The sequence below is a fragment of the Tamandua tetradactyla genome, chromosome 10, assembly GCF_023851605.1.
Source record: "Tamandua tetradactyla isolate mTamTet1 chromosome 10, mTamTet1.pri, whole genome shotgun sequence".
Taxonomy (NCBI): Eukaryota; Metazoa; Chordata; class Mammalia; order Pilosa; family Myrmecophagidae; genus Tamandua; species Tamandua tetradactyla.
In genome coordinates, this window is record NC_135336.1 from 8810077 (window position 1) to 8823836 (window position 13760).

Consider the following 13760-nt stretch of genomic DNA (forward strand, 5'->3'; position numbering starts at 1 on the left):
CATTTGGAAGGAACATGTCATTTTGGGGTCCAAATGGTGGAATGTATTGGTTTGAATCTGTTGTATACCCCAGAAAAGCTATGTCTTGAAATCCTCATTCAGTATTGCTGAGTGGTATTCTTTTTATTGTTTCTATGGAAATGTGACCCACCCAATTGTGGATGATAAACAACCCTAAGGTGGGGCTGCTTATTGGAGCCCTTTAAGAGGGAAAGATTTTGGAAGAAGCTATAGAACCAATAAAACCACCAGAGCCAACAGAACAGACAGAGCCCTGAGGAAGCCATTGAAGATTCCTGGACAGAAAGCTAGCAGACATTGCCATGTGTCTTTCCAGCTGAGAGAGAAACCCTGAACATCATCAGCCTTCTTAAAGCAAGGTATCTTTCCCTAGATGCCTTAATTTGGACATTTTCACAGCCTTAGAATTGTGAATTTGCAACTTAATAAATTCCCCTTTTTAAAAGCCATTCTGTTTCAGGTATGTTGCATTCCACCAGCTTGCTAAATAGAACAGGTTCCTTGGCCAGAGAAGTACTGAAACCCAGAGGGGCCAGCCTCTTCAAAACATCAACTAATTCCAACCCCCTATCCCATATTATTGACAGCCCTTTCCAACATGCAAGAGTTAGAATGGACATAGCTCAAATACCCCTAAAGATTGAGAGAAAGTTCAAAGGAGAAGGTGTAGTTATAACAGAAAAAAATAGAATTTAACAAATGAGTATGACTGTTGAATAATTATACTGGTATTTCTTTTAGTCTCCCATGTCTTGGAGCAGCTAGAAGGAGAAACCTAAAATTGTGGAGGTGTAACCCATACAAAACTCTGAAATCTGTTCTTTAACTAATTTTTTGCAGAATGCTTTGAAATGTATTCCTTTTTTGTATATAGGTTTTCACAACAAAATTTTAACTTTTTAAAAACTGTCAAGTATGTTTTGAAATAGATACACTAACTGTATATATAAGTCTTAGTCAACTCCTGATTCTTACATTATATCACTTAGAATTAGATCAACTGTATAGATCAAAGCCACAAAGTAATACTGACTTACACAAATAAGAAATTTATTTCACTTTCTCTCTCTCTCTCTCTTTTATGTAAAAAAAAAATTGGAATTAAGTTCAGAGTTGGATTGGTATCTCCACCATCATTAGAAATCCAGACTCTATTTTCATATCTTCTATACTTAAGGCCATTTCATGGTCCAAAATGACCTCTAAAGAGCTCTAATCATCCACCCATTTTGCAGGTTGGAAAAAGGAAAGATAAAACAAGGGCTTTCCCCATTACCAATTTGGACCCTTTTATGAAAACTTCCCAGAAATCTTTCCAAAGAACGCTAACTTATATCTCATTTTCTAAAACTTATTCACATAATCAGTCTTGCTGCAATGGAAAGGGATGTTCAGTCTTTTGGCTGAGCATTACTGGTCACAGTGATATAGAACAAACATCAAAGATGATATGGAGGTCAGGGCAAAAAGCAAAATCTGAGCCACAGTAAATTAAAGAACTATGCATATTATTTAATAATCAAAACTAAGATTTTAGATTTTGATGAACTCTGATTCCCAAGGCAGGTCGAAGTGTTCTAAATACGTCCTACCAAACAACCCAGACTACTACAGATAAATCCTAACTTCCCTCTTCCCTCTACTTATCCTTTTCTTCCTTCCTTCAGTATGTATTTGTTGAAAAAACCTTATATACCACACATTGAGCTCTGCAGGTAGGAGGTCTCAGTGGTGGTCAACACTTCCATGTGGCTTGTTCAAAGTCCATTGCCTCTTCTGCCATGCCAGAGACCCAGGTTCAATTCCTGGTGCCTGCCTATGCGAAAAAAAAAAGCCCAATGCCTCTTTAGCATCTTTGCAAGGCTAATTATCCTAAAGGGTAAAATTGCATGACTCTCATGAATAAAGTTAAGCAGCTTCCAGTTATTAGTAGAATCAAATTTAAAGAGGCAGTTTGCATGATGGTTGAAAACAGACAGATCTGGATTTGGTTTCCAATGCCATCACTTACTAGTTGAATGATACTGGGAAAATTACCTAATTTCTTTGTACCTCAGTTTTGTCAGCTTTAAAATAAGGATAATAATATCTGATTAATGGATGTAGCTTTAAAAGAGCTATATGTAGGAGCAGATACTAATACTTTACCTTATAAATCACACTGCAGAGAAACTAGACCACCCATTCACTTCTACTGGCATACAAATATCTTAATTTAGCATTAAATTTAATAAAATAATCATGAATATTAAGTTGAAAATACAAAGCTAAAATGTGTTTTATATTATTAAGGATACCCATTCATCAGATATGTCATAAATGAATTGATTGGGGGATACAATTCTCACTTCTTATTATAGAGTTTGTGGTGAGGATTGAATGGAATAATGTGTTTAAGATTATTAGCAGTGTGCTTGGGTGACAGACTCTAAGATACCTCTCTCATGATCCCTGATCCTGGTGTTTCTGGTGAATGTGACTAGGACCAGTGATTTGCTTCTAACCAACAGAATACAGCAAAGATGAAGGCATAGGTGACATATTATGTTCCATTGTATAAGACATCATCTGGCTAGCATAATTACTCCATAATTACTCTCCTTGTTTGGTAAAGTATGCAACCATATTGAAACTGTGGGTAGCTTCTAGGAAGCTCAATTTCAAATGTATTGACTTTTCTCATGGTTGCTTTATTTCCTAGATACACTGCTCTCTCTTTTTCTTTATCTGATATTGCTCTCATACTTCAAGCCCTATTTCAGACACTTCATGGAGTGATTGGTGTACGAGGTTAGAAATAATTCATATTTCTTCTATTTCCATAGCATCTGCATTCCACTGTATCAAGACTCTTATTAAACTGTCACATCATGCCTTGAATAGCATTTGCTATATTTGTTTATACTTTATTACTTTTTAAAAGTAAAATAATATTTTAATTCCAATCAGATAATCTTAGCCAAATTTAATGATTTAAGCATTCTCTTGAGGTAACTCAGTCTCTGCTTGAAAGACTAAAGTACTTGCTCAGTTTTTCAGATTTACGATCTGACACTCCCAACCTGGCTTCTCTCCAAAATGTCATCTTGATGTATGATGGGGAGCAATGTAGTTTAGATTATCTCATGGCTGTAAAAATGACAAAACTCCAAATAGCATCTTTTGTTTTCTTGCTCATATGGTCACTAAAGTGGCTGATCTGTGCTGTGGCATAGACTGGTGAGAATTGAAGTTTGACTGGTCCTCTTTTTTTCCAATGGGGATACATGCTAGTGTCTGAAGATCAACTTTCAAGCCATTTACTTTCCTCCTGGTAACCTTTGTGTTCTTTCCACTAGTAAGTAGATTCTTCCAACAAAAGCACTGGTCAGCATCTTATTTGCAATTTTGGACACCAGCTCTATGTCATTGCTTCTCTACAGAAGGCAGTGCGTATGCTGAATGCTTGAGAAATAAGAAATAAGGAAATAAGAGATAAGAAGTTTCTCCTCCTTCCCATATATGACAAGCTCTTATACTCTTTGGCTCCCCTTATATATTAGTTTGCTAAATGCTGCTGGAATGCAATATACCAGAAATGGAATGGCTTTTAAAAGGGAATTTAATAAGTTACAAGTTTACAGTTCTAAGGCAGTAAATATGTAGTAACTAAAGCATCCAGAGAAAGATAGCTTGGCTCAAGGAAGGCCAATCTGGGAAAGCACATGGCTGGCATCTGCTGGTCCTTGTTCCCAGTTCCTTTATTTCTAGCTTCTGATGCCAGTGGTTTCCTCTCTAAGATCTGCAGCCTTCACTTACCTCCTCCTGAACACAAATCCAGGTTCTGGCTTGCTTAGTGCATCTCACAGGAAAGCAGAAGGTGAGATCTACTGGGATCTTTCCATGTCTGGCCATCTACTCTCTCTGTCAGTGCTACAATCATCTCCAAATATCCATGTCTCTGTCAGTTCTGAAGCAACTATTCTCCAAGTGTCTGCATCTGAGGTTTCTCCAAAGTGTTTCCCCCTTTTAAAGGACTCTAGTTAACTAATCAGGGCCCACCTTGAATGGGTGGAGTCACATCTCCATCTAATCAAAAAGCCATACCCATAAGCGGGCATGTCACATCTTTGTGGGTATGATCTAATCAAAAGTCTCCACCCTAAAATACTGAATGTGGATTTATAGAAATGGCTGTACCCACAAGATCAGATTAGGATTAAAATATGCCCTTTCTGGGGTACATAATGGTTTAAATCTGACACACTATTCGAATGGGATTTTTCTAAAACGTCTATTAATTTCTAATAAGTTGTAGGCTCTGATAATGGAGGGTGAAAAGAACTTTTGTACCTGACCTCATATTTCTTCTTCAATCTCCCTTCTTTTTAAAATCACCTTGATTGAAGGATTTTCTCCTTCCTCTACTTCATACTTTCTTCTAAATATTTACCAATACTCATGGCATAGGCAAAAAAACCAAAAGTTAACTTTACAAAAATATGGAAATATCTGAGCATAGTCTAGATTTTCATGGGATTTAAAATAATTTGGGGAATTCAGATACTTCTTTCTCAAATTTAAGGTGGCTCTCTTGTAAACAGCATATAATTGAATCATATGTTTTAATTCATTCTGATAATCTCTGCAGGCACCAAAGCATGTGCATAGGGATTTCTCTGCTCTTTCTTGAATAGACAAAGTTATCCACAAAGACATTGCAGGTTGGCTCTGTACTGCACTGTAGAGGTCATGGGGTAGAGACAGCAAGGTGCCATGAAAGCTTCTCCTACCATATATAAAGTACTGCTTTCTTGATAAGACACTTACCCAGTTAACGCAACCCTTAAACTGGCTCTTTCAGTTTTCTGCTTGTTGATCAAAGATTCTGTAGGGAAACAGTATTCTTGAGCATTTACACTGTCATGTTTGTTGACTGGAAGTCTGAGCTATAATTTTTGTTGTTGTTGTTGCTGTTTGTTTGTATATTCATTTTTTCTTTGTTCTCAGCCATAATTCCTTGAAATAATTTTTCTTCCTTCCCCTCAACCCCAAAATCCAGTTACATATATTTTGTTCTATTTTACAGTGTTTCACAGATCACTAAGGCTCTACTTTTTAAAAATCTATTTATCTTTGTGGGATTTACCAGTTTACAAATTTACAGAGCTAAGACCATGAAAATGTCCAAATTAAAGTATCAAGAGGATAATACCTTTTCTGAGGAAAGACTGCTGGCATCCATGGCTCCTCTGTCACATGAAAAGTCATATGGTAATGTCTGCTGGTGGTTCTCTCCTGGTTTCTGATTTCAATGGCTCTCTCCAAATGTCTCCAGGCATTTTCTCTCTTATCCTCATAAAGTACCCCAGTAGAAAATTAAAACCCACCCTGAATGGGTTGCGTCACATCTCAATTGAACCAATTGGTCCCACCCACAATAAATCTACCCCCACAATAATAAATTAAAAGAACGTGACATTTCATGGAGTACATAAGAGGTCCAAATGACCACAGTGACAGAGATAAAAAAGAGAGGATGCAAATGATTGCAATGAGAAATGAAAGGGTGTATATTACTACCAACTCCACAGAAATGCAAAGATCATAAGAGGATATTATGAAAACTACACCAACAAATTAGATAGCCTAGATAAAATGGGAAAATTCCCTGAAACACACCAACTACCTATCCTAACTCAAGAAGAAACAGATCTTTTAACAGACCAATAACAGATAAAGGTATTGTCAGTAATCAAAATCTTCCCCAAGAAAGAAACACACAGGACCAGATAGCGTCACTGGTAAATTTTACCAAATATTCCAAAACATTTAACACTAATCTTGCTCAGACTCTTTCAAAAAATGGAAGAGGAGAGAATATTTTCTAATTTATTTTATGAGGCCAACATCAGCCCTAATACCAAAGCCAGGCAACGATAACTTACAAAAAGAAAATTACAGTCTAATATCCCTTATGCAAATGGATGTAAGAATCCTCAACAAACACTAGCTACTAAAACAAATACAATATAATGAATTAACTTAACAGTAGGAATTTATTGGGTCATGGTTTTGAGGCTTCCAGAAGTTGGAGTATCATCAAGGCAATGTTTTTTCCCTAAACAGGGTGGCACTGGTGATCCTTAGTCCTTGTTTTTCCTATCACATGGCAATGAACATTGAAGAGTATTTTTTCTCTTCTGTGCTCCCTTTACTTCCAGCTTCCAGCTTCTGACTTCCTTTCATGACCTTCTCTCCATGTCCTCTTTTCTCTGCTTTTAAGGACTTCAATTATATTGGATTAAGGTCTACCCCCATTCAGTTTGGGCACACCTCCACTAATTACCTATTTACAAATGGGTTCATACTCACATGACCAGAGGTTGGGACCCTAACCATGCCTTCTTTGAGGGATGTGATTTAATCCCCAAAATTCACCCTCTTTATCACTAAAAGGCATGATCTTTGGCATGCAAAATACATTCATTACATTACAACATCCCAAAACCTTAAGTCAAATCAATAACAATATTAAAGGACAAAGTCTCACCAAAATTAGTGAAGTGTTATGGTCCATCCTAGGGCAAAACTCCTCTCCAATGGGCCTGTGAAACCTAGAAAACAAGTTATGTTCTTCCAATATTCAATGGTGGGACAAGCATAGAATAAACATTACCACTTCAGTGGGTTTTCTTTCTGGAAACCAGGGGTCATGATCCCAAACAAGTCTGAAATCCAGCAGGGCAAAATCCACTAGATTTCAAGGTCTGATCGGGTGGCAGAACTCTCTCTCTGAACAACAGGATACAAGGCCCATTCCTTCCCAGCATGAGGAAAGATGTTCTTCCCTCTCTAAGTGCAAGGACTAACACATCCTTTCTACACATGGGTGGGTCCTTTTTCTTGACTCAAGGAGATCTTTTCATTCCATACCTATGTTTCCATGGTTCTGCCCTTGAAGTCCTTCTTCCTTTAATTTGAGCTTTTCCTGTCTCTTTTAGTTCAGGATGACAGTGTTTCTGCTTATAAAGATTTTCTAAAAAGCTTCTTGGCTTTGCATGCAGTTTAAACAAGTCCAAATAATCAGATGATAGAAGTTTCCACAGATTCTTCCTGGAAAACTGAATTTCTAATCCTGATTTTTACTGAAATGGTTTCTTGACCCATTTTCAGATACATTCTCTTTAACAAAGGTTTATTTGGTTAAATCCACTGTAGCCCAATCCTCTGAGCTTTCACTTCCTGAAAGCTTGGTGAGGTCCCTCATCTCAGCAAGTGCTACTGGATGGGCTGAGAAGTTTCAAAATTATTCATTTCTAGTTATTTTGTACTTAGGTGTTTAATTATCAACATATAGCTTTAATCTTGTGTTTACTATAAGCTGCAAGAAGCCAGGCTGCACCTTCCACACTTAGCTTGGAAATCTCCTCATCTAAATATCCAAGTTCATTGCTTTCAAATTCTGCCTTCCATCCAAAATCAGAACAGAATTTCACCAAAGCCCTGACACTTTATAAGAAGGTACACATTTTTTTCAATCGCCAATAACACATACATCATTTCCTTCTAGGGCCTCATTGGAAATAACTTTAATGTCTATTTTTCTACAGACAGACTCTTCAAATCAATCTAGACTTTTTCTATCAAGCATTTTACAATTTCTCCAGTGTCTTTCCATTACCAAATTCCAAAGCCATTTCCACATTTTTAGATATTTATCATAGAAGAACACCATTTTTTGGTGCCTAAAACTGTTTCAGACCATTAGCTGTTAAAGCAAATACAATTAGCTTAAACAATGGGAATTTATTGACTCCAGGTTTTGAGGCTAAGAGAATTCCAAAATCAGTATATCAGCAAGGCAAACTGTTCTCCCAGAATATTGTGTCACTTTGGGACTGGCTGTCAGTGATCCCTGATCCTTAGTTTTCTGTCACATGGCAATGCATATAGTGGCAACTTTTCCTTTTTCTTCCAGGCTCTTTTTACTTCCAGACTCAGGCTGCTCTACTTGTCTTCCTCTCCATGTCCAATGTTCTTTGCTTATGTGGACTTCAGCCATATTGGAGTAAGGTCCAACCTCATTCAGTTTGGGCACATGTTAACCAATACATCTTCAAAGGTCTTATTTACAAATGGGTTCACACCCACGGAATCACGGGTGGGACTTGAACAAGCCTTTCTTGTGGGACATGACTCATTCTCCAACAACCAAATCCAACAGCCCATTAAAAGATGTATATACCATGATCAGGGAGGATTTATCTCAAGAATGGGTCAACATAACAAAATAAAATAATGTAATATACCACATTAATAGGATGAAGGAGAAAACATGTAGTTATCTCAATTGATTTGCAAATAGTGCTGGGAAAACAGTGTAGCCATATGCAAAACAATGAAAGTGGAACCCACCACACATCATACACAAAAATAACTCAAAATTTAAAAAGCTCTAACTGTAATAACCAGAACTATAAAACTCTTAGAAGAAAACATGAAGAAGCATCTTCAGAAACTTATGTTAGGCAATGATTTCTTAGATTTTACACACAAAACATGGGCAACAAAAGAAAAAAAATAAATGAATGGAACTTCATCAAAATTAGAAACTTTTATGCCCAAAAACTTCATCATGAAAGTAAAAGACAACCTTTAAGCACATGAAAAACCACTCTTTAGCCATTAGGGGAAAGCAAATCAAAACCACAATGACATACCATTTCATACCCACTAAAATAACTACTATCAAAAATAAGAAATTAAGTTTTGGAGAGGATGTGGAGAAATAGAATACACATTCATTTTTGATGGGGCTATAAAATGGCACAGCTACTATGGAAAATGGATTAGCAATTCCTCAGAAAATTAAGAATAGAATTGCCATATGATTCAGCAATTCCACTTCTAATTATATAACCCAAAGAATTAAAATCAATGACTCAAAAAATAATTGCTTAATGCTGTTCATACAACATTATTCACAATTGCCAAATGATGGAAGCAACCCAAATGTTCACCAATGGATGAAAGGATAAGCAAAACATATATACAATGGATTACAACTTAGTTGTAAAGAGGAATGAAGTTCTGCTAAATGCAACAGAATAGATGAACCTTGAAAACATCATGTTGAACGAAATATGCTAAAAGGAAAAATATTGTATGATCTCACTGACATGAAATAATCAGAATAAGCAAATTCACTGAGTCAGAAAGTAGAACACAGTCTACCAGAGCCTAAAGTATAAGTAGAGAATGGGAAGTTAATGTTTGATTGGTAAAGAGTTTCTGTTTGGAAATGGTTTGGTAATGGATGGTTGTGATAATAGCCAAATATTGTAAATATAAGTAACATCATTGACTTTACTTGAAAGTGTTTAAAATGGGAAATTTTAGGTTATATATATATATTACAAAAATAGAAGTATACATAGGACGGTACTATACAAACAATGAACCCTACTGGAGTGTAGTTAATAGTATACTTATAATAATATTTTCCAGCAACTGTAACAAAGTTGCTACACTAATGCAAATTGTTAATAGTAGGGAAAACTGTGCATGTGATTTTCCTGTAAGCCCACAATTTCTCCAATAACAAGTAAAGAAAAAAGAAATAATGACTGAAAATTTTCCGAATTCAATAAAATATTCAAATCTGTAGGTTCAATAACACCAATAAACAACCAAGAAGAATTAACATACTGAAAACTACACCAATACACATCAAAATCAAATTTTAAACACCAATGATAAAGAGATAAATTTTAAGCAGTCAGAAAAGTAGAAACATTATACTTAAAATAACAAAGATAAAAATGACAGCAAACTTAGAAATAAAAGAAGTAGAAGAAAATGAAGTGACACCATTAAATTGCTGAGTGGAAGAAAGAAAACAAAAGCTCAACTAAAATTCTATATCCACTGAAAATATCTTTCAAAAATAAATCTGAGAGCAGGCCACGGTGTCTCAGTGGCAGAGTTCTTGCCAGTCATGCTGGAGACCTGGGCTCGATTCCTGGTGCCTGCCCATGTAAAAGGAAAAATAAAAAGGAACAAAAATAAATCTAAAATAAAAACATTTTTACACAAACAAAAGCTGAGAGAATTCATTGCTGACATACCTGCACTACAAAGATGTTAATAGAAGTTCTACAGGCTACAGAAAGATGTTATCAATTGGTCACATAACTACGCAAAGGTTTAAAGAGCCCAGAAATGATAACTAAGAAGGTAAATAACTTTTTACTAATTTTTAATTAGTTTGAAGAAAAGTGTGTTTAAAGAAAAAATAATGGCAATGTATTGAAGAGTTTATAAAATATGTAGTTGTAAAATATCTAACAGCAACAGCAGAAAAATGAATCATGAGTGCTGAAATGAAAGGATAACATTGTGAGATTCTTCCTATATGTGTATGGTATATTATCGATTCAATATATACTGCATTAAATTAAAGATATATATTCCCTAGAGTAACTATGGAAATAAACAACAATAAAATAAGTATATCTGACCTCAATAACACAGATGGAAAGGAACTAAACTAATCCAAAGGAAGGCATAAAATATTAATTAAAAAATCTAGGAGGGGACTCTGGTAGAAGATGGCGGCTTAGTAAGACGCGCGGGTCTTAGTTCCTCCTCCAGAAAAGCAACTAAAGAAACAGAAACAATACAAAACAGCTCCCGGAGTCACGACAGAGACCAAAAAGACAGCGTACCCCATTCTGGAACAGCTGAACGGGCAGGGAGAATCTGCTGCGGTGAGATACCCGAGGGGCACGCGTTTCCCGGCCAGGGCGGCTGGCGACTGGGGTTCCCTCCACGCACGTGGCTCCCCGGTCTGACTGGGAACGTTGGATAGCGGGGCCCTCCCATCATGCTTGGCGTTTCGGGCCAGCTGGGCAATTAGGACCGGCACTCTCCCAAGCCGCGGCGGCCAGCGACCCCCCTCCACGCGCGGTTTCCCGGCCGACTGCCGTGCAGACAGACGAGCGCCACAAGCGCCACCTACTGGGCAGGAAAAGAAAAACAGAGCCCAGAGATTTCACAGAAAAAGCTTTCAACCAGCTGGGTCCCACACCCAGGGAAATCTGATCAAATGCCCAGACACCAGCAGAAAATAATGGATGACGCTCGGAAAATTGAAGATATGGCCCAGTCAAAGGAACAAACCAATAGTTCAAATGAGATACAGGAGCTGAGACAACTAATGCTGAATATACGAACAGAAATGGAAAAACTCTTCAAAAACCAAATCAATAAATTGAGGGAGGACATGAAGAAGACATGGGCTGAACAAAAAGAAGAAATAGAAAATCTGAAAAAACAAATCACAGAACTTATGGGAGTGAAGGACAAAGAAGAAAAAATGGAAAAAACAATGGATACCTACAATGGTAGATCTAAAGAGACAGAAGCTACAATTAGTGAACTGGAGGATGGAACATCTGAATTCCAAAAAGAAACAGAAACTATAGGGAAAAGAATGGAAAAACTTGAGCAGGGGATCAGGGAACTGAATGACAATATGAAGCGCACAAATATACGTGTTGTGGGTGTCCCAGAAGGAGAAGAGAAGGGAAAAGGAGGAGAAAAACTAATGGAAGAAATTATCACTGAAAATTTCCCAACTCTTATGAAAGACCTAAATTTGCAGATCCAAGAAGTACAGCACACCCCAAGGAGAATAGACCCAAATAGGCGTTCTCCAAGACACTTACTAGTTAGAATGTCAGAGGTCAAAGAGAAAGAGAGGATCTTGAAAGCAGCAAGAGAAAAACAATCTGTCACATACAAGGGAAACCCAATAAGACTATGTGTAGATTTCTCAGCAGAAACCATGGAAGCTAGAAGACAGTGGGATGATATATTTAAATTACTAAAAGAGAAAAACTGCCAACCAAGACTCCTATATCCAGCAAAATTGTCCTTCAAAAATGAAGGAGAAATTAAAACATTTATAGACAAAAAGTCACTGAGAGAATTTGTGACCAAGAGACCAGCTCTGCAAGAAATACTAAAGGGAGCACTAGAGTCAGATACGAAAAGACAGAAGAGAGAGGTATGGAGTAAAGTGTAGAAAGAAGGAAAATCAGATATGATATATATAATACAAAAGCCAAAATGGTAGAGGAAAATATTATCCAAACAGTAATAATACTAAAAGTTAATGGACTGAATTTCCCAATCAAAAGACATAGAATGGCAGAATGGATTATGACCCAGCAATACCACTGCTAGGTATCTACTCAAGGGACTTAAGGGCAAAGACACAGATGGACATTTGCACACCAGTGTTTATAGCAGCATTATCTACAATTGCAAAGAGATGGAAACAGCCAAAATGTTCATCAACAGACGAGTGGCTAAACAAACTGTGGCATATACCTACGATGGAATATTATGCAGCTTTAAGACAGACTAAACTTATGAAGCATGTAATAACATGGATGGACCTAGAGAACATTATGCTGAGTGAGTCTAGCCCAAAACTAAAGGACAAATACTGTAAGGTCCCACTGATGTGAACCGACATTGGAGAATCAGCTTGGAATATATCATTGGTAACAGAGACCAGCAGGAGTTAGAAACAGGGTAAGATAATGGGTAATTGGAGCTGAAGGGATACAGACTGTGCAACAGGACTAGATACAAAAACTCAAAAATGGACAGCACAATAATACCTAAGTGTAATGTAACTAGGTTGGAACACTGAATGAAGCTGCACCTGAAATATGGTTTTTTGTTTGTTTGTGTGTGTGTTTGTATCTTTTGTTTTTGTTTTTTTCTTTTTCCTTTATATATATATATATATTATTAGTATTATTATTTTAATTCTCTTCTCTATATTAACATTCTATATCTTTTTCTGCTGTTTTGCTAGTTCTTTTCCTAAATCGATGCAAATGTACTAAGAAATGATGATCATACATCTATGTGATGATACTAAGAATTACTGAGTGCATTTGTAGAATGGAATGATTTCTAAATGTTGTGTTAATTTCTTTTCTTTTTTTTGATTAATAAAAAAATTAAAAAAAAAATCTAGGAGGAAAATTGGACCACATATACCAAGATAATGGACTTAAACTTAACTTTACTAATAATTATATTAATGCAACTGGTTTAAACACTTAAGTTAGAAGGAAGAGATTGACTGGAGAAACAATATACACTGTTCCCACTGCTTGCCCATGCGAAAATATATATATATATATATGCTGTCTGTGTTGGTTTGAAACTGTTAGGTACCCAAGAAAAGCCATGTTTTTTTACTCCTAATCTGATCTTGTGGGGACAGAAATGTTGTAGGGTGGGATCTTTTCATTAGGTAGTTTTCATGGAGATGTGACTTACCCAATTGATTAGATTATTTCCATGGAGTTGTGGCCCCTCTCGTGCAAGGTGGGTCTTAATTAGTTTACTGGAGTCCTTATAAGAGTTCACAGACAGAGAAAGAGCTCAGAGATACAGACAGCAGATGCCTAGATACAGACATTTTGGAGATGTAGCAGGAATGCACCCCCAGCAAAAGCCAGAAGAACCAACAGGAGCTGAGAGAGCATTTTGAAACCAATCTGGGGGGGCAGCAACATTGCCATGTGCTTTCCCATGACAGAGGAACCTGGAGGCTGCCTTTCCTCCAAGAGAATATCTTATTGTTGGTGACTTAATTTGGACATTTTCACAGCCTTAGAATTGCAATTTGTACCTTAATAAATCCCCTTTATAAAATCTAATCCATTTCT